The 26,544-nt window shown below is 38.1% G+C and overlaps 1 protein-coding gene across 3 annotated transcripts in view; it reads right to left on the bottom strand.

Moving 5' to 3' along the window:
• Rhogef64c (Rho guanine nucleotide exchange factor at 64C) overlaps positions 1-26,544 on the bottom strand; it is a 115,844-nt gene that overhangs the window by 48,372 nt on the left and 40,928 nt on the right. The window contains exon 1 of one of the 3 annotated variants that reach the window (XM_071774970.1): positions 22,916-23,313. The exons of the other annotated variants lie outside the window; for them this stretch is intronic. The gene's annotated coding sequence lies outside the window, so the exon portion shown is untranslated. Of the gene's footprint in view, positions 1-22,915; positions 23,314-26,544 lie in introns of those variants that run through there. 3 annotated transcript variants of the gene reach the window in all.

The following is a 26,544-nucleotide window of genomic DNA, read 5'->3' as shown; positions in this document are numbered from 1 at the left end:
GCGCGCCGATGATATACAGCCAGCGTGAGTAATTACTTAAGCCAACGCAACCGCCGAGATGACTTCTCTCGACTGTAAGCCGGAATTAGCGGAGTATTCTTCGCTGAAATTAATTCGCCGCTAATGATCGGTTACGGCAATGTACAAGGTCACTGGATGATTAACCTTTTCGATACCAATTTGCTGGTATGTAAAAATTGTTAAGTATATTCATATCGGCAAAGTTATCACACTTTGACTATTTTTTGTACCACATAAAATTTAATTTAGTATATAACGTTGGAACCGGTCCAATATATCCATGTAGCCCATCCAGTGATTCACAATAAAACATTATTGTTTACTTTTTATTTCCGATAGTAATTTTATAAATATTTCTTTAGAGATATGTACCTCAATGTATTGAAAATATCAAGAGAGAAAGACATACATTTACATATAAATCAAACGAAAAAGATCAAATCTTTATTCTAAAATTACGTATTGCAGTACCGGAATTTTTTTATGATATTCTTCGTCTTCAATTTTCGTGCGAGCATACATTATATATGTGGCATGTAATTTATCATATTTATTTTATGATATTCAATGATTTTTAGCAGTTTAATTTCCGCTACACTCATGGATCACGTACAATTGCAATAAATCAAAATTCCGTATATTTCCGACAAGATCGTCAGACCAACCTTGGAATCTTGCTAGCGTGACTCTCCAGACGAGTTCTCTATCCCTGCTTTAAGTATACCCCGTCAAGGCTGAGCTAGTTAACAGCCGAACTTCACTCGCAATCGGTTCTTCTACCAAGCCCCTCATTACGAGAAAATTCGAAGGCCTTATTTGGTCCACGTTTATATCATACAGCGACGCGTGGCGATCGGTCTTGCTCGAGTGACCGCCTTATGGCGGAGGAAATTCGTGAACCTTATTTAACTCGTTTTTACCATAAGTACGATGGCACGGTTCTGCTCTTCCCCCGCTTTTACCTTCTCTCGCGACGTGAAGCATTGCAAGGAAACGAACGAACGAACGAGTTTCCTGGCTCGTGAAACCCAAGCCGCTCTCGCACGCGTCTGAAAGTCAGATGTTCTAGGTGTGTCTTCGTGTTTTCTTTGATGTCGGACTAATCAGACGTTCCGGTATCTAAGAACATATCTCTTCTTGAAATACTTTCAGTCTCCGCGAGTTACTGGAATTTGTCCTAATTTTATATAGAAATCTCTAAATTAAATATCATGCTAATTTCCACTTTCCTTTACTATATAATTCGTCTTAATATTATTTAAACGAAAAGATTCAACTCCTAAATGATAATAAAGCGATCCATAAGAAAGAGAGAGAGGGGGGGGAGTGAAATAGATTTTATAATATTTAAAAATTGAAAAAATGTGAAATAGGTTCTCTTTCTCCATTGTCCTAGTCGCACACGAAAAAATACAGTCGCCCAGGTGTAGCCTCTGTCTACCACGCACGATGTAGGTAGACGGCTTTCCTCGCTCCATGAAAGTGGCCTCTCTTCGGCGATTCGTTACGTACGGCACGCGTAAACATTCCTCGCAAGCAGTCTCAGAGTCTTTCTCTCTTCTTCTTTCCTTCTCGGTCTCTTTTCTTCCAACCATCCTTCTTCGTCCACTTTCATGATCCCTGACTTCGGACCGTCAAAAGTATTTTCGTAACACTTCCTGGGAACCGCGTACACGCGGCTTTTACGCGCACACCATTAAGCATTCAATTAATAATTCATCGCTAAGACATGTTTATTGATTATTCCCGGATAAAATTAATTCAAATGTTTTACGCAACCAACACAAATCGATGTAAAATTTCTTAACAAACTTATATTGATAGAATAATCCGACGTCTGGATATCTGTGTTCCATAGTTCATGCTTGCGCACACGCGATTAACTTCAACCGTTCATATTCACAAGATGTAGCGAATATGAACAAGATGTAGCGCTACAAAATCATTAACAAATTAATAAACAGAAATCAAATATATAATTCGAAAGTATTTTCTCCCGTAGATAAAAGTGGAATGATAGTAGCCTCTCGCGTATAGACCCCCAGACTCGAGAATGCGTTCAGGTGAGCGGGACGCCTATTTTGAACGAAGCGATCCGCAGTGACAGTGTATGTATATAAATGCCATGCGAGCGCTCCAGATCGATTCTCGACTCTCTCGTATTCTGCTGCTGGCGACGGCGGGCCGAGCTGGGTCGGGCCGGGCTCCGGCGCGATCGATGCGCGAGATCGAAGGCACGCCGCGTGCGTGCATTCGTATTAATGCCATGCAAACACCATGCAAATTACCACGGAGTCCAATCTCTTTTTTTTTCCCGAGACCCGCGCGCACGCTCCCGTCTATTCCCAGACCTAACATATATGCGTGAACGCACGGAATGCTGTCGACGATATCGACGCCTTTTCCTCTCGTAACGCACGCACGCGATCGCCGACACAAAAATTCGCGAAAGCGAATGGGGCTCCGCTGATTCCTTATAAGGGAAACGTAAAGCACTCGAGCTCTAAGTAATTAAAGAGATTATTTTTCGATAAATTTTCATCCAGATTATAATATCAGAGCAAGGTAAAAGCCACAATTTTGAAATTGTGATATTCTAATAGTAAGATATAAGATACTCTAAAAATTGGCTCATCTAGATAGGCCTTTACGCTCGAAATGATTCACGTTTCGTGATATTCCTCGCAAGAGAAAGTAAAACTATTCGAGGTAACTTATCTCGGTAAATCGACCGCTTGGACTGCGTCTCGTATCGGCGAGTTGCGTTTTTCCACGACCCAGTTAGCTATCGGTTAGGGTTTTGGATCGATTAATTATTGCGTGCCCAAAGAGACGTATCGTCGTCACGCTCTCGCGTTGATGCCGATATATGCCGTCTTGGCAGGCGAATCGAGGGCTGATTTCGATAGGAATTCATCGCGCGTATCGGCGCCGCATTGTCGTGGCATCATCCGAGTAACACGCATCGCGTAAAGTGACACTTGCTTTCGTACTATTCGTAAACGTTCAGTATACCGTATCGGATATTTATAAATACGGTGTACCGACACCGTAGGCACTTGAATATTTAATATACCACCGCGTGACAATATACATTTTTACTTATAGAGAGATACGAGTAAAATCGAGCTATATCTATCCTACCATTAAAACGACAATTATAAATTATATTGTTATATCTCGCAAAGCAGAGATTTCGTTGTAAAATAAATGTTGTTTTGGAAATTAATTGTTTAATATTGATACAAGTAATACGATAATGTCAAAAAAAAACTTCTTTCATTGCTTGTTTATCAAAAATACGAATAATTAAAAAATACTGTACATATAAAACAGCATACATTATATAAAAATTTTGTAATACTATTAATATTGCTGCACTAAATCCTGCACTATATTCCATGAAAATTTAATTATTGCAATATCTTTCAACTGCACGGTCCAATCTGGCGACGAGAAACGCGATGAAAGTCTGAAGCATGTAAACCAGCCTTCGAAATCCGACGACGTTGCGAAAATGGCCTTGATGCGAGAGAGTCACCCACGCGCAGATGTATTATTACTAAATAACTTTAACAGATAGTGTGACACAAGTAAATTCTTCAATCCTTCATTATCTGTTACCCAAAATAGCAATCCCTACGTCTATCTAGCTTTTCATTAAAAAAAAAAAAACCGTACATGCATGCAAATAATATTAAAATAATTACAAGATAATTATAATATGTATTATAATGCGACGAAGAGAAAGCTCGCAAAATATATACAGAGCTATCTCTTCACTCTATGTTGACAAATTAAAAAAAAATTATTATTAATTATAGTTATCTGACACATATATGTGCTATGCCTCCATTTCAATTAAAATTGCACATAATTTATGAAAAATATTATATAACAAACAATAATATTTATTATGATATAACACAGAAATGATTTAATTAAAAAGAAATGAATGTATATTGTGTCATCCCATAAATAATGTAGTATAAAAGACAGCTTGATTTATTCTTTAGCTCAAAATTGAAAGATTTTTATCGCTAAAGAATTAAAATTTTAAGATTAAGATGGGAAGAAGTTGTAAGCAATAAAAAATATATTTTTGATTAAAATTAAAATGTCAAATTTTTTGTTTTATTGCAAAAATATCTCTAAAAACCTGCATTATTTATGAGATAATTCAATATACAAGATATATGTAGCCTGAAGAAGAAGCTAAAATACTATTTATCTAGATTTAAAAATATCGAGCCACATTATGTATGTATATATTGACCAGAATGTAGATATGAAAAGTATCAATAACCGTTGGGGATATTTGTTAACCGTGTCCTCTTATCGCACGTACATCACTCTTTTACGTATTTTATTGACACGCACTTGTATCCAGCACGTTTATACGCACTTGCCAGATCCAAAGAAAGCAGGCAATTTGCTCGCGCGCCAAGATAAGAGATCTACCAAATAAATAATCATGATCGGGAACGCGCAAGTGAGCTCGTAATGTGCTGTCTTGGGTATAGGGAAGTCGCTGTCCTCTCCGTTAAAGTGCCTTTCCTCTCACGTATACACGCGTACGCGCGAATGTGCGTGTCGGTTTGCTCTTATAACAAATTGGTGCCGCCCTCGGTAATGGTTTTACCGTCGTCGATCAGGCTGACGTTCACGCTCCGTTTAGCGTAGGTCACCGAGGATAGGATCATAGTATCAGTTTCTCATGGGTCATAATCATGATACGTGCAATCCAGCTTCCGTTTTCATTAAACGTTCAATTCACTTCTTTATTCCTTACAAGGAAAAATGATATAATGTAATGGGAAATTATAATTCCCCGAAGTATTTAATGAAAAATTAACGTGAGAAAAAGGCTTAGGTAATATCGTTCAAATATTAATTAATCCTATTAGATGTTACACTGGCAATTACGTTCATCATGTGTGTTTGAAACATCAACGTCTAAACAATGTTTGATCCGTCCTCTTCATAATATTTCTAGGTTTAAATTTTTAGATTACAAACGAGCGCACATTGGCAAATTGAGTTGAATATCTGATCCTTGCTTTGAGATAAAGAACTTTGGACAAATGTCACAATAATATAATTTTGTCAAGAGATCGTCCCTTTTAAATCTTTTATGTCAATTTTAAGAGTAAATCTGCTGCGCATTTTTAACATCAATGCAACGATATCGCAATAATCTGCTCAGTTTTCAAACTGTAAATTATACAAGCAATATTTATGTGATATTGATCTATTAAAAGTGGGTGTATCGCTCGCCTTTAAGCTTACTTTGAAATTACATCTTTAGAAATAACCAACCAAATAAAATTCCATCTTCTGCTTTTACTGAACTTTTACGCGTCGTCATAAAGAACTTCGATCTCGTTCGAGGTAAGGATCAGACGTTCAATTTAATCCGCCACCGGTATGCACTAGCTTGCAATCTCGCGCTTAATATACACTACGTCATCCCGAGAGATCTCCACTGACGTATACCGTGTATTAACGAGGAGCCCGATAAATTCTATACGCGCCAGGATACGGCGGTCGAAACGATATCATAGCGCGGAATATTCTCAGCCGTAATTACCGTTAATTGATACGCACACAATTTTCTAATAATTAAAACGAACGATGAGATATATAAAAAGTTATCGGCGATCGCGCGTTTCCTGAAATCCCAATATACGCTGAGAGCCCAACACGCCCCATCCGCGAACATGGATCGTAAATAAGCGCGCCGCGTTCCTCCGCGTCGCGTAATAATAGACATTTAATCGTCGTAAGAGGTCGTAATTAGAATATATCGCGCGATAAGATTTCTCGTTTAACCCTCAGCGATATCTCAGCAGACGCCTGGTTTCCCGTTGCATTAGAAATCGCGGCGAGACAGATCGCCATTTTGAAAGATATTACGCGAAATTGGGCAATGTCTAACTAGAGATAATTGAGCTTGCCGTAAAAGGCAGCTCTATTACGATGCAGACAAGGTCTGGCGCCGCGCCGCAGCGGTAACAATGACATAAAACAGCGCAGAAGCAAAACAGAAAATGATAAATCTAGACCAGAGACGCACCATGGAAGTTTTTGCATATTTATTCATATGAAAATTAATAATTCCGTATAGATAAAGTAATTAAAAATAAACAAGTAACAAACGACAAAGGAAGCATTGAGAATGCAACGCGATTATTAGTGTGTGCGTAAGTTATCTGTAAATAATCTTTAGTTATTAATGAAGTACATAATTATACTATCAAACATTCCCGTTTGAGCTAACTTCAACAATCCGGTAACAAGTAAAATAAAATAATCTGTCGTTCTCTGATGAGCTACAGATGAGTATTTCCGGATTGGATGATCTAAAACCAGTGTTTTATACGAGAAAATCCGAGTGAAATTTTGCCTAATGATCATAGTCAAAAGTCCAGAAAACATGAGACAAATTGTCAACAGTCCTCAATTATCTATTTATTTTAATTTATTAAAATATTAGATTATATAAGAAATTCATCCCTCCTTGCAACTTTATATTTTTTCCTATATAAAGAAGAGAAGAAGAATTAAAAGAGGAAGAAAAAAAAAGGAAAAAGATAGAGACAAAGATTAAGAAATAAAGATTACGATCAGCAATATTTCAATAGTTTCAAGACACACTTTAAAATGTTAGATTGCAAATCAAATTCTTTCCTGAACATTTTTTTATATCTCAAATACTGCCTTCTTTACTGAAAAAGAATCTTTTTAGGCTTAAGTTACACGCCTTGCGCGCACGAGGACGCAAGTATTGCGCGAGTACGAAGACTGACTTTTGCTGTCAGTCAATTATTAAATGGGTAGCCTAGCCGTATCGTACGTAACGCTGCCTAGTAATCACGAAAACGAAGACAATGGCCGCTACGCCGCGCCGCGGATAAGGTTAACAGCCTCCACCGCAACGCTGCACAAATGTCTCCTACACGGCATACAGCGACCATGCAACGTATGACTGATGCACGCGTGGAAAGAACACGTCCGGCTCGATGCTAGATAACGTCTGCGACAGTAACGAGAAAGACCGTATAGTCTTCCTACATTTTTTTCTGTTTAGAAAAATAAATAAACATTTATTTTATTGTTCATGCTATCATAAAAAAATTTTTTAGCATAATTTTATTAAAAGTCAAATAATTTATCAACAATGTAAGAGAAAAATCATATATTATATCATCTTTTCCATAAATCTCTCTTTCTCCTCTACAGTTGCGTAAAAGAAATATTTCAGATAATAAGATCAGGTGGATTACGCTATATAGGTATGTGTACTTAATTAGATTTATTTATTTCGAACTAGATTCTATTGCCACTTTGCCACGCTACTGATTCGTATTATTCTATTTTCAACAGATTATCATTCACATATGTCATTCTAAACGCACAGATTAGATAAGATATGTTACACCTAATAGAACTTGACGTAGAATTCTTATCAATTAATAATAAATCATTCAAATTCACAGTTTAATCCAGGATGGGTCAATGGAATAGATAGAATAGTCGATCTAGTCATCTAGTGCATTCAACCTGGCGCGACATTGCCGATCAGGCATTGAAGTCTCCTCTTTTCTCGCGACTACGCGGCGCGCGACCAGTAACGGTGGCTGATGTACGACAACAATAAATAACGACGACGCGAAGGAAGAAGAACGAGTTAGCCGACTTGGAAAAGCGGTGGAAGCGAGACGGAGCACTTCCTCCACTCGATAGCGAGTCGATTCGAACCGGTCGCACCGCCATTTTCCCCAAGTTTTTGCCGGCGCGGTCAACGGTTCGCTCGGCGCAAACTCGGGCCAACCAGGTCACTCCTTATTCTTCTCAAGTTTTGTCGTAAACCCTACCGATGACGTCGCGACGATGCGATGTCGTCGGGAAGAAATGCAACAATGCAGGTTCCAACGGCACGACACGTCTCGGTATGCGGGACTTTGATGCCGCGGCGGGAATTTACCCGAGTATTTCACAGCGATAGGAATTCGTTAATCAAACGAGGTGACCGAGCCACTCGATTAACGGAAAATTTATTTTTAACTCGAGGAGAAGACAATGAAATGCACAGAACCGACGATTATCATCTGTTTTTGTGCTAATTATCAAATAATATCTTGTGTAAAATGTGACAGCAAAATAAAATAAAAATGCTTATCTGAAAATAATACATCTATACCCTTCCCCCCCCCCCACAGTTAACTGTCTTTAATTTAATCTACTTTTAAATAAAGAGGTAATAATGTCAACGATCCACTTAATCTTCCGCACGTCTGCACCACTTCATCTTCCTCGCGGAGTACTATTGCCACAGAGTAAACGTGTCTCGCTCATCGTCCGCGCAAATACTACAACGCTCGTTGTTCCTTAGACGAGTATTTCCGAGAACCGGCGTTCCGGTGTCGAGCATAGACCCAAGAAGTTTGTGTGCCGCATTCCGATCTGCACCACCCAGCCGGTATTAATTACCTAAGTCGATAAGCTTGTTGTCGAGGCGACAAGCTGCGGGCCACCGGCACGGCACGGCGACGAACGTCGCATTACGGGACTTTTCTGCCGTCGCCGTCGCGCAATAGAAAGGAACTGTCGCGTGATTGCGTCGGCATAAAAGGTGGTATCTGGCGATTACGTGGACGTTCGGATTAACCTCCGTTCGCCGCGCCGAGTAGCACGCACCAGCTGCGAGGCAAACCGAGAAATTGCAAAGGAAGAAACGAACTGCCTCGACCGATGATCCTCAACGCGGCGAATTTTTCATGCGCAGCGTATTCCTCGTGCGCTTTAAACCTTTACGGTTTTCTTTAGCGTGTATCGTTAGCCACGATCATGCCTCTTACCGCATCATACAAACCGTATGCCCCGCGGCTTTGAATCAATACTTTGAATGTAGGTTTTTCATAGCGTGTGACACAATTACTCACGATAAGCCGAGCATTATCTTTTCCGTAAAAACAATTTTAATCGCAACCTGATTCCATAACATGGATTCAAAGTTATCGTTCAAAAAATTATCAAACACGCTTCAAATAAGAATATTAAAAAATGGGGATATTTAAGTATTGGTACATAAACAATCATTTGCTTTTTGCAGATATGACAAATTAATTGAATAACAAATTAATAATAAAGAAAAATAATTAACTAGATAAAACTTCTAATAAAGTTTAAAGCAGGAATTTTTTTATTCAATGCCCGTTATACTTTCAATATTACTTTAACTTCGATTAAAGTTGCAGTACTTCCCAATGACTTCATTTATGTTTGCTTCTAATCTAAGGCAAACCCTTCGCCAGACAAAAGGTTCGCCGTCAGCGCAAATACATATAACCGAGCGGGCATCGAAGTCTCCACAGGTTGGCCGGCACCTTATAAGCGACTTTTGGTGAGTGGGTTAGTCACGAGGAGCACATTTGTCTGTTTGTTCTCCTATTGACACACTTTACAGGCATGGCGCAACATGGCGCGTCCAGGGACGCTCAACCCGATCGCGCGTTACTTTTCGATCGGCTGCTGTAATATCCAGCGAATGGGACACGCAGCGGAGCCAGCCGTCGGTTGAGCCTCTCTGGTCGGGTAACGGTCACCGGCGTTCATAGCCTGCACTGAATCGCAACACGGTTTGTTCAACTCGAAATCGTCATCGTCGTGTCGTGGTCGTCATCCCGCAAACGGAACTCAGCCAAGGTGGAGAACAACAAGGACGCCCTCGTCGGCGCGTATTAGCCCTATTGTGTTCGCGAGATGATGAAAAAGCATTCTCACATGCTCGTGGAAAGAAAACCGAAGAAACGGCGGACGTGTGACCACTCATTGTTAACCACATTGTCGATGTTCTACTGTAATTGATACTCTTTCAGAGTTGCGTAACACGTTGTCGCGCTGGCGTCTTTCATGAACTTTCGCATTACGAATTTGTAAGATTACGCGATACTTAATTGTTTTAATTAAAAAAGACAAGCGTCGCTCTCGAGAAGACGTTCTTATGAAAACAGCTTATGATTCAATTATTTTACTTTAGCTAATTCAATTTTAAAATCGTTGACTTTTGAATATCACAAGCGTGACATACTTTCTTCAGTCACTTGTCTGCTTTAAATAAAAATGGGACTCCGAATACGTAATAACACGGAATTGCACTTGCTTCTGCAAACCCGTGTCACTTAACGCACCAAGTGCTAAATTTGAAAGTACGTAATTATAATTAAGCGCCTGCATGTGGATCAGGATAAGCCAAGATACCAGGCTACAGTAAAACGCGGTGAAAGGATCAGGATTTCCTCCCGAAGATTTGCATACTCGCTTACACGATCGTGTTAGGCGCGCAATTATCCACAAGCCTCTTAGATTGGGTGGAATGATGGAAAGGTGCTTCAAGCGTATCGAGATCGTCGTGGGATCCGAGCAACGCGTACAGACAAAATAGAGAATTGCAAAAACATAAAACAGAAACTTACATGTGTGTTTAAAATGGATATTTAGAAAATAAAATTAATGAAATATATACAAAAAATCATTATTCCTGGAAACCTTACATTTCTTTATGTCGATAATTCAAGAGTTTATTTTAAATTTTTGAACAATATAATAAATAAATAATTTAAAAAACTATAATATTAAAATAGATTTAAAAAATAGATTACGACATTTCTAAAAATAACAATCTTCTTGCGCGATTTCACTTTGCGTTAAATGTCGCGTATATAAGGAATCGCAAAACGCAAAAAAGTTCGGCGTTACGAAAGTATAGAGAAGGATCTCGTAACAAAACTCTAAAGCGTGAATTCGACTTTTGTACATTCGGATCAACAATCTGGCTCACTACACCGTGCGGCGTGCGGCACTCTTGTAGGATTTGCACGCCGATGCGCGATATTCGGCGCGGCATCGGCAGGAGTGAATTAACGGATGATATATTCGTAACCTGTTTCCATTTTCCCGCAGCATACTAACGGCACGGCTGGTCGTCGTGAATAACGATTTAACTCTCTAGAGAAGAGGTGGAGCCTCATCGCGTGGATTTCTACGAAAGTGGCGTAATCGTTTCTTTCGGGCATAATCGTGCCTGAAACGTTATCGCATTTTCATTGCATCAAGGCCGTACATCGCATTTGCAAGCCACGAATTTTTCATGTTTATCACTCGACTACGTGCAATAGAAAAGTTTCGCTTTCAGGTCAAACGGATGCGGGTTATTTATATCGTTATTGAGAGACACACACACTGTCTCATTTCTATATAAAATATTTATATCCCACGATTATTCACGATAATATCAAACACGTTCTCGCGTTATTCTAAGAATAATAGAAATAATGTAACTTGTGTGTGAATATTTAGAATAAGCGTCGGAGAAAGAAATATTTGCATTAAGCGTTATCCAAAATCTGTTTCTCATAATTTTCATAATTTTTTATCAGTCCTACTTTTAATTACACAAAAATGTTCTCATTTCTACATTGGTTTTCTAATAGAAAACAACGAAATAAATCATTATTCTCTCCTTCGTAATATATCCTATCTAAAGAAAAGGCACGTTAATGTATATATAAGACACACATTATTTAAATATGTATGTACATATTTAAATGACAATATGTGTACATATTTAAATATACCAAAATTATTTTTTAAAAATATTCAAAGATGAGTAGCCACGTGAGAAGCGATAGGAAGAATCTGTCATGTCAGTCGAGGCATGCTCATCGTGACTTGTTCGAGCGCTATCGAACAAGTGACCTTAACAGGATAACGCGCGCGCCCATTATTACGCGGCGAAGCTGTATATATTCACAGTACCGTCGCTACATCGAAACACAAAAGGTTACTAGGTTTCGTATTATGCAATCACGTCGTCACTCCTTTATCCCGGGGCGTGATATTTTTCAAAATCGATTCTAACGTGCAAGAATGCCCCAAGAACGCTAGATATTTAATTGTGATGTTAATTCAAGTTCAACATTATGATTTATAAAAATTTCCACGATTTTAATAACCAATATACTCTGTAAAAATCGATTCGTGAATATTTTTATTTAATGAATGTATAGCAATACAAGAGAATTTTTTTTATATTCGCAGATTATCAACTTTGTAGCAAGTTAAAATATGATAATATATGCATGTATGTCGAAATAACATATCGAACATCGAATCAATCAGTTATAAATATCATGTAATGTCATACATGTATATCTGCAAATTGCCAATTTCGTATAATTTAAAAAATGTATTTAAAATTGACGCTATCCAGAATTAATTTCAGGAATAGTAATAAATGCGAAATTTTTGAATTTATTACTGTTCTACATCTTCTGCAGTGTATTCCAGCGAGATGATCTATTGAGACTTTAAATTCTGGTTACGCAAGAGACGATGTATTATAAACAAACCGCAAATCCATGGCCGCGACGGAACCAAATTAATTCAGAAGTTCCCCCCCCTCCCCAGTTCCTCCCGTCGTTTTTGTTCGCACAAGTTAATAACCTCGGACCGACAAGTTTTTAGAACGTAACTCGTAGCTGGACGAACAACCAGCCAGCTCAGAGAGCGAAGTTCTCAAACCTCATTCACCTCACTTTTTCGCTATTTTACCATTGCTACTTGCGCTTCTACCTAGGCTTCTATATCATTGTTTTGCACATTCCGCGAAATCATTCCTCTATTTCCTACCACGCATAGTAGACGTATGGAAAATTCTCGTCCTTGGGCGAAGATGAACGCCAAGATCTCCGTTAACGAGGCGATAATCGACGCAAACTCAACCGCAAAGATAATATATTAATCCTATGTCTACTGCGTTCATTACATTTAAGCAAAAAAAAACGTTAAATAATAAATGAAAAAAGCCGGAATAGATTTGCATTACATTCTGCAAATACATAACATAATACATAAATTTCTTTTTGATGTAAAATCATATTTTTGTATAAAAATTAATTTGTAATTATATGTAAGTATAAATATAAAAATAAAATTGCATATTATATTTTGTTATATAAAACAACTTTTATTCTGTCTTTTTTCCTTATTCTCTTTCATTGCTCTCTCTCTCCTATTCTCTGTTTTTTCTCTATTTTTCCACGTATTTCTCCTTACAATGTATTTGCTATTTTTAGCCTTCGTCGCGGAGATAGAATGATAAACAAATCAGGTAGTTTCTTACTTTAGATGGAACATGAAGCTAATAAATCGAAAAGCAGGTAGTGAATGTAGTAATTCCCGTTTCTCTTTCGTTTTGCAAGAATAGCTATTCCCGCTATTAGAACACCCTTATGACAGAAAGTTTGATATCTCTCCTTTTTGAAAATCCATTCCGCATAGCAACGGTGCACGTCCAAAGTAAAAAGCAAATAATCATGTTTCGGTCCTACTCCAATCCGGTTTTATTCCGGATACTTGATACGCCCGGGTAAATTGATAATTATCAAGAAATCTGAAACTCTTATAATGTCAACGAAACGAGTACCGCATGAACTATTAATATTGTATGAGCGTTATATATCACATAATTTTTTTTACCTCAATCTTAGACCAAGTCTAGACCAAATTAATCCGTAAATTGTAATCTTCTTTTCGCATTATTTATATTAAATTACTATTTGTCTTAGACATCATATATAATAAATTAAACTAATAATAATTGTGTTTAACCAAATTGCTATATCGAAAATATTAGTACATATTAATAATACTCCCATTGTGACTTATAATTTTGAGCATATAAATAAAACATTTATAGTCCTTATATTAACTTTTGTTTTGTAAAATTCATAGTAAAAGCCGTGCTCTTGCGAATAAAATAATACTCAATATGTAATCATGCATATTGTGATTAATATAAATTATTAATGTTGTTATCGCGATTTTGAATTAAACAAAAATTCGGGATCGGATTTCAGTCACCACGCACGACGAAAAATGTAGCTTAATGTTCATGTTATGTTCACTGAACATCAAATGTCGGCAAGTGCTCTCGACGTATGAGATAAGACAGGACAATGCACGGGATAAAGCACGGTCGCGCGTGATCGGACACAGGGTCGGCCACAGAAGTAACTCCGATTTTTGCATCATCTGCCTTTTTTCCCCCCTCGTGACTGATGGTCGCGTTATAGCGACATGTATGTACGTCGGATGCATCATGCGTCCTCGCGTCTTTGGAAACCTGTTCCGTCGGCGCTTTGAAGCACCGATCGCCATTCGCTGCTCATTCGTGACGCGGACCGAAAATTTTCATTTTTATGGTACGGCCGGAATGGCCGTGAAAAAAAGAGAAAAGAGAAGACGAAAGGGAAATTTAAATGCGGAGAGGCATGGAAAGAGAAGGAGAAAAAAAGGCTTGTGACAAGACTTTGAAAACGACGGCCACACGAGCCTGATACTCGAAGCGACCAACATATATTATAGGTACGTTTATATTGAAGATGACGAAAAATAATAAGAATCGCTTGGAGACTTGTCCAACACAAGCAAAAAGTGACATTTATATATTTTTAGTTGTCATGCATCCAAATCGAAACAATACTTTGGTAATAGTTAGAAAATGTATAGCTTAAGGTCGATCATGTATTTTCTTTTCAAGATATATGATCAAACCCTAGATCTCATAGAAAATAAGGGGAATCGCAAAAAATCATGTCACGTGAAAATCTACATGATTAAGAGTAAAGACATGAAAATAATAGATGATATTTTTATTTGACGTTTAACAAATACTAAATTTTAACCGTTGAAGTATTCGCTCGATATTTTTAAGGAGGGATTTTTATCTCATGTGATTAATTAATCCATATGATTTTGTTCTAATCATGTGATTAATTAGAACAAAATACCTTCGATAATACCTGAATAATTGTAATCAAATGTAATAGAAAAGATGGAAATCAGATAAAATATATTCATCGATTCGAAAGCTGTTAGACATCTACCGTTTGAGCAAATACATGTCGGAGAAAGTCGGATCCGGAAACAGTACAATTTTCGGTGGTGGCTGATGTCGCTCTTGTTTCCGGCCACGAATTAAATTCGCCTGAATCCGCCACAAAAGTCTTGTCCATCATTGTCGGGGCAGCCCGAGCGTGAAAAAACAAAACTTAATTCGCGAATTCCGGTGCGAACCGTGTGCCCCGGTCGCGCTCGCGCGAGAGACAGGGAGGTAAAGAGGGCCGGTGAATTCGAGAAGAGGCGCGCTCTTACTTCGCTCGTGTTTACTTTCTACGGGAGACAATCAAAGGGAGGTCTCTTCCCGGGATGCTTTCACGATTGTCTTTCGCCGCCGTTCTCATGCTACCAGTGTTCGGCGAGCCAATCGAGTTAACGCCAACACAGCACGCGCAGTTTACACGCGCGTGCTCCTTAATTTCGACCGTGGCGAAAGTGTTTTAACCTCGATCGAAAGTGCATCGAGATGCACACGCACCATACCCACCACCGAGAGGAGAGATGGCGAGATGGCGAGATGGTGAGATGGCCCCTTTCGAATTTTTTATAGCCCGAGACGCGCGATCCGCACGAAGGCTCGTTTCACCCGCGGTAGACATTTACGCGCATCCGCTCCGTATAGTGGTCAACCCCGACTGTATCGTTAAGCCTGAGACCGGATAGCCCGCGCGGCCCTCGACAACCGCCTGTCACCTACGTTTTAGATGGCATCCTAAAATCGTCCCTGCAGAATGTGCAAGAATAAAGATATTACGGGAGTAGTAACAGAAAGTAAGCACGGAGATAAAATCTATTCTTGTGCGTTTAAATTTCCCTCCTGCAAATCACCTTATCGTGAATATATATTAAACGGATTTAATACAACTAAAATAATCAAGCAGAAGCGGTTCTCCCAGAGATTGGGAGACGTATCAATTTCCAGGACTAGCGGGCATAATTTGGGGGCAGAATCGGTCGGAGGAATTATGAGGGGAACTGAATGGCGCCTCTCGCGCCGTCACGGTCGACCGTTCCATTTCACGATCAAACCAAATAACTGAAATTCATATACACGAAAGTTGGCCGCGCTTAAAAAAAACACGGATCCAGGACGAGTCGCCGACCACGGTGTTTTCACCGATATGAGTGCGGATACGGCGGCGAAATGCGAGTGAAACGTCGTAATAATTACATATTACGCTCCCGGAGAAGTAACCGCGTCAGTCACTGCCAGAAATCGCAATTTTCGCCAACAGGTCACCGTGGAGAGGCTTTCGTTTTCGCTACACCGCCATCTCGTTACGAAAGTTCACCCATATATACGCATTTATTATATAGCTTGCGCCGCTGCCGATTAAAAATAATTCTTGTTAGTCCTATGCGCTTTACGTGAAACTTACAACTCTAATATCATTCCATTCTATATAACTACGTATAATTATTAAATTGACACAAAAAATATAATCTATATCGTTTCAAACGAAACGAGAAAAAGATGCTTAAGAAATTATTACTTAAATGTATTATTTTGATGAAAAAAAAGTAGAATTTCCGTTGGCTGATCAAGAAGATACTATTATATGCTCGGTTACGAAAGCATGCGATAGTAATACGATATGAGCGAATGAAATGATCAGCGGTGGTAAGATCAACTAGAAATCCTTTTTTATCTGTTCGCCGCAATGTCTTTCATTTCGCAAGATCCTCTCCACGACAATTTTTGTCGACGCTATATTTTTTTTCCCTCTTGGTTGTGGTCAGGACTGAGAGAACCGAGAAAGAACGGCGAGATATAATTCGCGGTTGCTCGTCTAGTCGCATGGATTGTATGACGGAAGAGGGATCGGCTTCAATTTATCTGCATAAATGATACGATTTTGTCTACATTGTAACGGCACATGCACCGATAGCATCGATATCAATAGATTCGATTTAATTTACACTCGATCATATTCCGTTATATTTCCGTTACGCATTTATACGAGGATATACATATTGGATATTACAACTTAGATTAGTCGCTTATATTAAATTTTAATAAATGAACGATTTATATATATATATCTCGCAATTAAATTACATTGTTAGAAGCAAATCATTAATCTATGCGCAAAGAATTACGCATGTTATTAACGTATTTAAGTACTCATTTGTTAGTACTGATTTGACTCTAATAAAGCAATTATGCTCCAAGTGATTGATAGATTAATCTCTATGCGCGTCAGTTTTATTCCATCAGTGATATTCAAAGAGGCAGTGATATTAAAATGCGGTTTTTCCGCAATGGAAATAAAAACTGGAATTTACATTTACGACGTCTCGACGGCGGCCGCATCTTTTTCACTTATTGATATGCACAATTAACGAGTATAAAATGCAATTGCGTCACAAGTCTGACGATCCGTTGACATCACTATATAGCCGACCTACGAGATTATTTCCGTTGATTACCATTGGATGACAGCTATAAATATACGACGACTGTCTGCATACGCGCGCCACACGAAACGTCCAAGCGAAGTGAACTTAGGACAAGCCTTGATGTTCAAACAGAGTATCGGCTTTCCTTGGTTTATTCATGTACGCATTAACATACAGAACGAAGGGCTCCACGGACGGTACTGTACCGGTATTATACATTCGCCGGCAGTCAGTGATAATCCAGAACGATACATCACGTCGCGGGCGTAAACGCGAATTACTAACGAGATCCGGTTCGCTTTCACAAAGACGCGAGGCCCTCGCCTACTGTTATATTCCTCTGCTAAAACATTCGCAAGCGTGCCCGTAGTCGGAATTACTTCACCGTGAGACGTGGACAAAAATGTTAAGTTGAAGTTCAGTTATATATTCGACATGTAAAATGTAACGAAGTTGCAAAATTCTTGTACAACGTATCTTAGCCAACTTGAAGTTGATTTTTCTATGATGAAAACGTCGCAAGAGATTAGCATTCAATGCAACTTTCTAACTCTCAACATTGTATATCTATACAATCAAGTAAAGTTCTGGTAAAGAAAGGTACAATTAAGTGAAGTATATGATATTGTCATTTATTTGCTCTCTTTTAATTTATCAAAAAGAAAACTTCCCTTATTTTCCTGAATTACGCTAAAATCAAGCGATAAATAAATGCTTCGACATTTCCATCAAGGATATAAATCAACTTCAAACTGATCAAACGATTCATTGAAGAAAATATGTAAAAACGAGTTACCTTTTCTGCCTCTTTGTATACTGTGTATTTAATTATATTTTATATTCAATTATATAAAAATTCCTAATCTAGTCTATACTTTTTTCTAATGCTTAATTACATATACGCTACTTTCCGAGAGAGAAAAAGGTAAAGCTATAGAACAGCATATGCACACGTTAATAGCCATAAAGCGCAAGGTTTTGTGATCGCCAAGTTGCTGGTCATTCTGACACCTTCGCGGAGAAATCAAGCGGTTTGCGAGAAGCCATGCTGCCTGCAGTGCCTGCGTCCGGTCAACGGACGCTTATTGATCCAACGATCTGCTGCGTAATCCAGCATCGTTTACTAATCGCTATCGGCGCCGTCGCGAGAGGACAGAGTACTCGCATTCGCGGACTAATGAGCTTCGCCCGAAGACAAGGAGAAACGAGCGTCTAATGAACGTCCGTCGCGCGATAATAAATCGCTCGCCGCGGCGCGGGCGCGGGCGCGCGGGCGCACCGCGAGAAAAGAAGTCTCGATGCAAATCGATCGACACTCCTTTTTGTTCCTGTTCCCGCGCGTCTGATCGATCGGATTCCGCCACAAAGCGTTCCGATCCAATAAATAAGAACGGAACAGCACGCCGCGGTCTGTATAATCTTTGTCGTTCATGCGAATCGGTTTTGCCGGCGCGATCGGCGACAATCCGTTCTGACCGGTCATTTCACTCGGCAATCAGCTAAGAATGACCCCCTTATTCCTTATTCTTTACGAAACATTCTAAATTATATGCCTGCTGTTAGTACGACCCTACTGACCCGTAACTGTAATATAATAATCGACCGTAACTCGATGGAAAACATAACTGGCTTCAAAACGCAAGTAGAGCTCGCGAAAATCGAAATGTTAAGACTTATGTAACAATCAATGTAAATATGTACATGTATGTTGTGTCATATCATCTTTTTGAATGCTAATCTTCGCAAAAAAACTGCTTATTTTTCTTCACGATGAATATTTCTTATATAAGTATTAAGAAAAATTAAAATTCAAATCTTGAGAACTGCATATCCGTAACTCATTGAGCACAAATTATATATATGTTCATTCTAAATAAATAATCAACTTTTTTTGTCAATTTATTACATATTATTGCTATTTCATGCTAATTAATGTAAAAATGCTAAATCAAGATGGTATATCACAAATACAATGCATTTATTATTTGCCATGGCAATAATTTAAAAAAAAAACTTTGCATGTCACCGCTAAAAGGTTAAATGTCTATTTAGCGCAAGATAAATTTAATAGAAATACCCAACAAAAATCGCGCTTTTATAACGATGTATCATACTATCTAAGCAAAAAAAAATGCACATGCACATGCAGGAAGAAGAAGAACTTTATCCTCGCCGATGTTTATCTCGTCTAGTCTATCTGCGATAATTATATACATCACGTTACAAAAAAAAGAGGTGCACGATCGAGCAACGCGTATATATCCACGACGCGAGGCATCGTGTTTCTGAACATTACTGAGTCTATACGCCATATCTATGTACCACGCACGGTCACGTTTCCTGGAAATAAGACTTAGAATCTGGGCTCTATATTCCGCGAGAAATTTATTCGTATCACCTCGAGCGCGGAGGTTGGTCCGTTTGACGGCGGCAGAAAAGTCGGGGTGTTTACTGGAACGGGACATATACCGCATATTACTCCAGAGTGCCGGTCTGCCAGCTATATTCGCCGTGAAAAGGCGATTGCGAGATATTCGCGGGCGTATCCCGCGGGCACTCGCGATCTTTGAGAGCGCGAGACTTAACATATAAATGTTCTCGCGATGCCACCGCGGGACTGGGGCGCGGGATCGACGATTATCTACGTTCGCGGCGATAAAAAGGTGAGCGTTTTCAATTACGTTTCTCTACGTAGCCATTCGTGATTCCATAATCCCGATTCCGTGATGATAGACGCCGGTACACGCCCGTGTTTGATATATTTCGAAGCGGGCATCGGCGATTTATTTCAGGCCTACGCGTATTCGTCTCACGCGGCCACCTTGAAAAGGCCAATCCCCTTAGATCGCGTGATTTTTCAGAAAGTCGACTCCTTCGTGCATAACAGAATAGAATATATTATATCAACGGTATGTATTTAACCCTTACAGTCGCATTTAATTCATCAATTAAGTTAAAGATTGAGAAAGAATTATAACTTATAGAATTATTATCGAAATAACGAAAGTCCTGAATAAAATATTGAAATCTACTAAGTCAATCTTCTCCGCAGCCGTTTTTTTTTACGACAATTAAGTACAAAAAAAAGATATTTGAGCGAACTATTATTCAAATTTTCTTTCTGCTAAATGAAAATCCACCAATTGTTTCAAATTCGTAAAATTGAAATTAACCTTCGGTTCGTAATCAATTTTTAGAGATCAACGTGCTCCTTTCAGAAAAGTTAAACCAAATTATGCATATTGTATTATTAATGAAAAAAAAAATCTATAGATAAATAAACACAAGAATTTCTTCTACTTATTGCTCCCTCGAATCGAACTCATACTAGAGAAGGAGTACCTACGACAAAGTCCTGATATGCGCTATGAACTGTAACAGGGACAGGCGGAAGCCGGATGAACCGACGATATTCCTCGAAGAAAAATAATGACCTACAAATTTAACGACTGTACTGAAAGTTTATTTACGAGTCCATTTACCAAGTCCAATCAAGAAGTTTCGTTGCTTTTTCGCGCACGCGGGACACAACAATGTTCATTTCGAGAAAAATCACGATGTCTCATCCCTCGTTTCTTTATGAAGAGACAATTATTGTTGTACTCTACTTACAATTAGTCCTGATCCGTAGAAATAGAATTTTGTCATAGATCGTTAAGTATCTGGAGTAATTGCAAAGATAATACACCGGAGTATACAGACTCAAAGTAATCTTCAAATCCATTAGCAGTTTTTCAGACGTGTTTACTACTTCACGCGAATATTTAATCTCAAATTATTTTAATTAATAAATTACTAATATAATATGCGGCTTTTCATTTATCAAATTGCTGTATGCACATACTAAATAATTAAAAATTAATATTTAAATATTAACCTTAGCGTTACATATCTTATAAATTTATCGGATATTAATTATTATATAAGTATTAATTAATTTATTAATAATCTATCATAAAAATGTTAATGTTTTACAATGCAATAAAGCTAAATAACATATTTAATATCATTTTTTGCAGAAAATTCAACTATTATAAATTATGTACGATTTGAATTTTAAATTATGTGTAAGGGATAAAAGCTTGCTATTAATATATGTATATATTTTTTAGTGAGAGGGACAGGGTGTTTACAACAGCCGCATTTCTCTAGTGCAAGGAATATTTTGCAAAATAATTGGCACTATTTAATGATTGGCTTGTGCACACGAATAATATTGGAATAAGCATAAAGAAACTCATAAAATAATCTAAATCAACGAAACTAACATGTAGCCCTTACGCCATAAAATCCTTTCTAACTTCAACTATCCTGCTAACTTTGTATTTGCAAAAGAAATTTTATTATATCACAGAAGTATAATTATATAATATATAATAAATTATTAATACATTATAAGCGATATAAAACAGTACAGTGTTATTTTATAAAGATTTCGAAATAAATGTAAGTAATTTGGATGATTAAACACTTCAATAATGAACGTTCTCATAATCAAGGTAATTGGAAATAACAGCTCTTACACCTTATGTTCCATTATTTGCAGGTAATAACTCTATTGATACACTTTTGACAAGGAAGTTCGTCGGAGTTTCGAAAATCATTTCAAGACTAATTGTAAGTCAAGTGCGGTATAACGTGTACCTTCATCATTTCGCAATTCATCTCTCGTGCTTTGAATTTCGATCTCTAAGATTTCACAATAGAACAGCTGCATAAAATGTTGTTACTGTCGACTGAAATAAATTGCAACTGCGACAAGTAGCAATTTCGGTCTGACACTGCCATTATAGTGGAACATTTGCAATGACAATAAGACAGTCAACGGTTGTAAAAACTAGTGCAAAAATTCTATAAGTTTCTTTTATAATAGCCCCTCGTGACACTTTATAAAATCAATAACGGTAAATTTTATTCGTGAACTTTATTCACTTAAAAGTCTTAAAGCAATTCTCTAGTTTGTATACAATTTTTACTTCTATAATATTTCAATTATCATAATAAATCCATATAAATAAATTCATAAATAAAATTGTCAATTATTGTGAATTTACATTTATATTAAGATTCTAATAATCAAATAAAATGTAAATAAAATTTTTATACGTTATTCAATTTCATAAAAAAATTTGAGTCTTAAATATACACGTATATAATGGCAGCACGAAAAAAGTAACTTTATCTACTGAATCTAGAGCACGTTAATAAACTTATCGAAAATTAAAATGTATTAAAAACTAACGATGAAAGTATATTCTTCTACATGTTGTAGATATTTCAATTAACAGATCATTTTAATTCGCAGACTTTGGTTTCATGAAATAAATTATATCTTTAAAAAACGTAACAAAAATTATTCAAAGTATTAGCTTCGCGAAATCTTTCATGCGCGTCGATTTATTAGCGCCCCGAAAGAGAAAACCTTCGGGGACAACGAACCTCCGGCAAAGTTCCGATTCTACAATTGCAAAAAGCAACAATCTACTCTAATTTAAAATCACGCGGGAGGGAAGATTTAAAGGGCACTTACCCCCAACGGCGGCTTAATCCATCCGGTATCATATCCAGAGTGTCGTGTGCCACAATCAAGAAATAAAAAAAAAATATACAAAACTCTTCACCACCAAGCGCGATGCGGAGCGGAACTCGCGGGCTATCCGGGACCGCGCTCGCGATCCGTGTCACCGCGTAATCGCACAACCGCCGTTGATGTCACTCCCGTTCGCGTTCGGAGCACGTATATGACCCGCCGAGACGCGACGCCAAATACAAGTTTGTGCTTTCGTTTTTCCCTTTTTGTTTCGCTTTCTCAGCGAAAACGTATGATCGAATAGGAAAGGTCGAGAGTAACGTGGGTCGCGGCGGGTTGAATCGAGAAGAGAGGAGACGAACGGAGCCGACGAGCGCGCGATGAACCGAGCGGGCCGAACGCCGGCGACCAAGTGAGAGGCTAGCGGCACCGCCGCGCGAGTCGTGTGACGTCACAGGGTCTCCTCTCTTTTTTGCCATTCCACGGCGAGCGCCGCCGCGGCCGCGCGCGAGAAAGGTGCCCGTACCACCTCGCGGAGTGCCCCCTTCTCCACCGTTCGCGATGCCCTTCTTCTTAGCGAGGTGCCACTACCGTGCCACGGGGGAACGTACTCCTCGATGATAGCCCACGCTTATCGGCCTCAACGTTTCCGCCGGCCAAATTCTTCGCATTCGCGCGCGGTCGCACGGTCCCCCGATAAACCCGGTGACCGTTTCCGCCGGGCTTAACGACGGATGCTCCGATTCGGAACAGCTCATCCGATTTCAAATTCTCGATCCGCACCGAAAAAAAGAATCTGATTATTAACGTTTTATTCGCAGCCTTGCGCGTAGATATAACAGAGCGGTGACATACTTTGATGTTTATCGTATGACTAGACAAAGGTGTTCATTGTGATCTGTATACCTGACTTAAGATTTTAATCTTCTGACGTGAAATTGAAATTTGTTGTCCTGGAAGAGTAGGTCATGTGTCATATGTTATTAATAAATCTTTGTGTGTGCGTGGGTCGTTATATATTGTGTTGTCTCGTGAAATTTTTAGCTTTATTTTATATTAGCTGTATTTTTCAAACATTTTATATATAATTTTTATGCTATATTTTTATATATACATTCGTAACTCTTTAGTTCTTTTAGACCTTTTAATGTAAAAGTGCGCTATGCAGTTACATGATAAAAAAAGAAGCTTGAAAAATAAAAAATTCTAGTTCATGTGAGCTCAGATTACTTTCATCTGTACAACAACTTATTTCAATTTATTGATGACCTCACCTTTCAAAAATTTAGCGAAGAAAAGAAGTGTTTTCGTCAATTTTTGAGTTAGTGTTAGAGAAAACTCGGGTAAGATGGCCAACCCACGTTCATTTGATGTTTCATGGCGAACTATAGATTGAAAGAACATAGAGGCGATCTTTCCTGTATGGCCATCTTACCCGAGTTTACCCTATATATACAAGTAACGGTATATTTTTTAATGCGAGAAATTATTTAAGTCTAACGCCATCTAGAGTATAAAACTAATATGTACATACCTCCATATAATACAATAGTTATATAACATACATACATACACTATATTATATATGCGTGTACTTACATACACATTTACTGTACGCTATACATGTATATATATTATTTATACTCTAGGTGAAGTCAGATATAATTTTATTTCTCGCAAAATATACAATTACTATAATTTCTCTCAAAAATATATAATTACTTGTACAATTAACGAAAACATATCCATCATGTGTCAAAATTTCTGCAAATTTTTTGGAAGGTGAGATCCCATCTCATGAAATCCCACATAAGTTTTACCAATAAATTGAAAAAAATTGTTATCAGACAAAAGTAACAAACTAAGCCCATAAACTCGAATTTTCCACTTTTCGAGTTTCTTTTTTAATCATGTAACTTTACAGTGCACTTTAAAATTAAAAGTGCTTTCAAAACGAGTTACAAACGCTAAACATAAAAATACAGCATAAACATAATGTATAAAATATTTAAAAGATATAAAATAAAGCTAAAAATTTCGCGAGACGACACGATACAACGGAAATCCGCCGTCAAGATCGGAAGATTTGTTAACATTTAAGCAAGCGTCTTTTCAGACACTTACAGTCAATGATCTCAGCACTTATCAGTAGACATAAAATAGGTACGTTCCGAATTCTTCCGTAGAATTACACGCGGTCCTCGTCTCGATCGATTGATCGGGCGACACCCGTTACATAGGATCGTTCGCGCGCGTTCTCTCGACGAGGGGGGCATAAAGCGAAGAGCGAACACTTTCACGCGGAGGCCGAGTTAGTAAATATCATGGCCATATTTTCTATCCGCTCGTCCCATTCGCTCGTGCACGGCAACGGACACAGTTCCTCCTGCCCGCTCGCGCGTCATTACGCGTTCTCGCCTCCTTACTTATTCGTTTTCCCCCTCGTCGCGATGCGAGATAAACGCGCGGCCCTTCGTTGCTTCTCGCCATCCCTCTTTCCCTTTCCCTCCCACCGGATTATAATCACCGCGCACAGATGCCTCGGCATTCCTATACACCTTGATTATCCTTTATTACGACAACGTTCGCGCGCGACATGTGCTCGAGCTTCGTTAACGTACTGTCGCGAATTATGAGAGGGATTCTGGGATTATATCATCCTGCCGAAACGATTGTAATAATAACGCAAGTTAAATACGAAATTGAGAATCGTTTGAATCCTGCGATTTTCTCTATATTTAAGATCATCATGTGAAAAAGCTAACATAAGTCGGCTCCTCTTAGAAAACCGTTAAAGTGCACTACGAAGTTACATGATCAAAAAAGAAACTCGAAAAATGAAAAATTCGAATTCATGAACTTATTATAGTTATTTCCGTCCGATAACAATTTATTGATGTTTTGTTTCAATTTATTGGTGAGGCGGTTCACATACAAAGCCTCACCTTCCAAAACCAAACCACCTATCTACTATCTAGCAAAACCACTGCCAAGGGAACGGGCTTGGAAAAATTAGCGGGGGAAAGAAGACCCTGTTGAGCTTGACTCTAGTCTGGCACTTGCAGTTTATGTTTAATTTAATTTATTGAAATTTTTGGTGGTTAGTACTTTGTTACAAAGTTCCTGTTTCCAAAAATTTAGAGTATGTTTATGTTTCCGTCAATTATATAAGTAATTGTATATTTTTAAATACGAGAAATTATTTATGTCTGACGCCATCTAGTGTGTATATATATACGTAGGTATATGTATATATATATGTATATCTGCTATTTCCATTTTGTACACGTAACGTAAAGAATGTGATGGGAGAGAGAGCATGTATTTCCTTTATCCATATCTGTTTGTTCGAAGACATTTGAACAAATTTATATCCGCAAATCATACAATGTTATTTTAGATATATTTTAGATAATATGATATAAAAACGCGGAGATACAAATATTCATCAAATATAATTAACTGATATCGTAAATTGGCCTTGAGAGTAACAACGCGGTTATCAATGCGTAATATATCAGAAAACCTAATTTATTTTTAAATTTTGAATTACAAGAACGTTCCGAAACGTCAAGACCAAATCACGATATTGATTATTATCGAGAGTCCTAAATTATTTTATATAATTA

This window comes from Temnothorax longispinosus, chromosome 4 (assembly GCF_030848805.1).
Source record: "Temnothorax longispinosus isolate EJ_2023e chromosome 4, Tlon_JGU_v1, whole genome shotgun sequence".
Classification (NCBI taxonomy): domain Eukaryota; kingdom Metazoa; phylum Arthropoda; class Insecta; order Hymenoptera; family Formicidae; genus Temnothorax; species Temnothorax longispinosus.
This window is presented reverse-complemented; position numbering and strand designations above follow the sequence as displayed.